General features: G+C 48.5%; 1 pseudogene; it reads right to left on the bottom strand.

Annotated features, from left to right (window-relative positions):
• Nucleotides 1-1420: 1420 nt before the first annotated feature.
• On the bottom strand, nucleotides 1421-2248 carry LOC108534852 (prohibitin pseudogene; annotated as a pseudogene).
• Between the last annotated feature and the right edge of the window lie 718 nt (nucleotides 2249-2966).

Raw genomic sequence — 2966 nt, 5'->3', positions numbered from 1 at the left:
TCAGAGTTCTATCTGCTAGTCTTGTGAAATGATGCTTTTTCCCTTTTTCTTTCTTATTTTAGCTACTTATAGCAACTAAACCTAATCTTTTTTGCCTCAGTTTCCTTGCTTTTTCTTTTCTTTCTTTCTTTCTTTTTTTTTTTTTTGAGCCAGAAGGTCTGGGTGTTATTTATTGACAGCAGTTTATACACATTTGTTTCCTTCCTGTGGTTGTTTCCTTCCCAGCACAGGCACAGAGCCCTTGAGATGGGCAGTCTGTGAACCAGGGAGCCTTCCGCGGGGACACGTCTTTGGCAGGCACGTTCGGCCCCAGCAGGATGCAATGCTTCAAGTTGGAATTCCACCGGGGATTTGAGAGGGACCAAGGTGGGGGGTAGAGAGGAAGTCTTTGACAGGACTCACATCTGGATCCAGGCCTCCTCTCTCACTATCCAAGTCCATTCAAGTTTTAGGACCCTAGGGGGCAACAATCAGGCTCACCCACCTCAACAGGGCTAGATTCTGCAATCTGTGCCCAGTTCACACACACCTGCTTCTGCTGGTCGCACAGTTAAAGAGAATCAGCCTTATGGTAAGAGACAGACCACTTCTTCTCTGCCCCTCCCCGGCACCTCTCTTCAGTGGCATCTGCACCGGAACCCACTGGGAAGATGGAGGCCTGCCTTCTCATTTGAGCGGCATGTGCCCTCATCTGCAAATCTTCCATCAGCGACAGGACGGAGGACACACGTGGACCCAGGCGGACACCTGTGCTCCCCAGTCCATCACACACTGCCCCGCTTGTGTGCTGCCAAATGCTGGTGCCCAGGTCAGAGCTCCAGCAGGCCCCAAATTGGGACCTAAAGCCAATTTGCATCGGCACTTGGCAATTTTTGGTAGGTAGGTGGATAAAAAAGTAGATGGATGTGAGAAGAATTAGTTTCATTTGATAGACTAATAAGCGATCTGAAGTGATTTTACTTTTACTTTCTTCACTTTAAGCCAGTCATGGAATTTCACAGTGATTTCTGGCGTGGGGGCAGAAGGAAGGCGGTGTTAAGAGTCATCGGAGCTGGCCGGGCGCGGTGGCTCACGCCTGTTATCCCAGCACTTCGGGAGGCCGAGGCAGGCGGATCACGAGGTCAGGCGATCGAGACCATCCTGGCTAACACGGGGAAACCCCGTTTCCACTAAAAATCCAAAAAATTAGCCGGGTGTGGCGGCGGGCGCCTGTAGTCCCAGGTACTCAGGAAGCTGAGGCAGGAGAATGACGTGACCCCGGGAGGCGGAGCTTGCGGTGAGCGGAGATCGCGCCACTGCACTCCAGCCTGCGCGACAGAGCCAGACTCCATCTCAAAAAAAAAAAAAAAAAGAAAGAAAGAAAAAGAAAAAAAAAGTCATTGAAACAGTCAGCCCACGGAGGTGCAGGCAGAGTGGGCCCTCACTGGGGCAGCTGGAGGAGCATGGACTGCCCCGCCGGCAGGTGGGTGATGTTCTGAGAGCGTAAGAACTGGTATGCGAGGACCTCCGCGGTTTCCAACTTGCGGAACTCTATCAGGCGGTCCCTTGCGGTGGCCAGTAAGTTGGCAATCAGCTCAGCTGCCTCGGAGTAGCCCTCAGCAGAGATGATGGCCACCTTTTTCTGCTGCTTAGCCTTTTCCACCACAAATCTGGCCCTCTCTGCTTCCTGCTGAGCCACCTGTTTGGCTTCCACCGCTTCTGTGAACTCCTTTCTGAAGATCAGATATGTCAAGGACACGTCGTCCAGGATGAGCCCAGAGGTGGCTGCTCGCTCTGTAAGTAAGGTCGTTGCTCACCTGCCTGGAGACCAGCTCTCTCTGGGTGATTAGTTCTCCAGCATCAAAGTGAGCCACCAGGGACTTGAGGATCTTGGTCGTGATGGATGGCAGCCCCCGCTCATCACAGTCCTCTCTGATGCTGGTGAAGATGCGAGGAAGCTGGCTAGCGACAGGCCGGAAGAGGATGCGCAGTGTGATGTTGACGTTCTGTAAATCTTTGCTGCCAGTGATGACTGGCACACAATGTGGTCGAGAAGGGCAGTCAAAGATAATTGGTTTCTGTACCCATGGAATGAGAAAGTGAGTCCCTTCCCCTACCACAATGTCCTGTCCTCCACAGAATCGGTCAGAGATGACAGCTCTGTGCCCAGCATCCACATTATATGAGGCAGATTTCCTTTCACCAGGCCTCCTGTAACAGCTAAGGCCAGGTCAAACTTGCTGATGGTCTCAAACACTTTGGCAGCCATGTTTTCTTCTGCCAGACCCTCTCATACCTGCTTCCACTCTGACCTCCACATGAATTTCTGCCCCTCAGTTTCTTAATTTGAAAATGAGGAAAATGAAAATACCAACATCTAAAGTATGTTTTGAGGATTAAAACAGTTAAAATAAATAAAGCAATTAGAACAGTGTTCATAACATAGCAACCAACCTTTTAGTTTTAGCTATTATTACCATTATTGCATTCCCTAAAATTTACATAAGAAAGGTATGACATGTTTCTGAAGGTTGGGTAGCATTCATCTGCAAGACCATCTAACATTTTTCTTTCTGTGGCTATATTTTAGCTACTTATTCAATTTCTTTAATGTCATTAATCTATTTGATTTAATTTTTTTCTTCTTGACTTGCTTTTGGCAAGTTATATTTTTCTAGCAGTTTGTCCATTTAATTTAATTTTTCTTTTCTTTTTTGTTTTTTAGAGACAGGATCTCACTGTCTTGCTCAGGCTATAATGCAATGGTGCAATCATAGCTCACTGCAGCCTCTAACTCTTGGGCTCAAGTGATTCTCCTGCCTCAGCCTCCTGAATAGCTGAGACTACAGGTGTGCACCACTGTACCTGGCTAATATTGAAAGTTTTTGTAGAGACAAAGTCTCGCTGTGTTGCTCAGGGTGGTCTCAAACTCCTGGCTTTCAGCCATGCTCCTGTCTTGACTTCCCAAGGTGTTGGGATTCCAGGTG

Source organism: Rhinopithecus bieti, unplaced genomic scaffold (assembly GCF_001698545.2).
Source record: "Rhinopithecus bieti isolate Rb0 unplaced genomic scaffold, ASM169854v2 scaffold_12669, whole genome shotgun sequence".
Classification (NCBI taxonomy): Eukaryota; Metazoa; Chordata; class Mammalia; order Primates; family Cercopithecidae; genus Rhinopithecus; species Rhinopithecus bieti.
The sequence above is the reverse complement of the archived record's forward strand: the minus strand, read 5'-3'. Positions and strand labels throughout refer to the sequence as shown.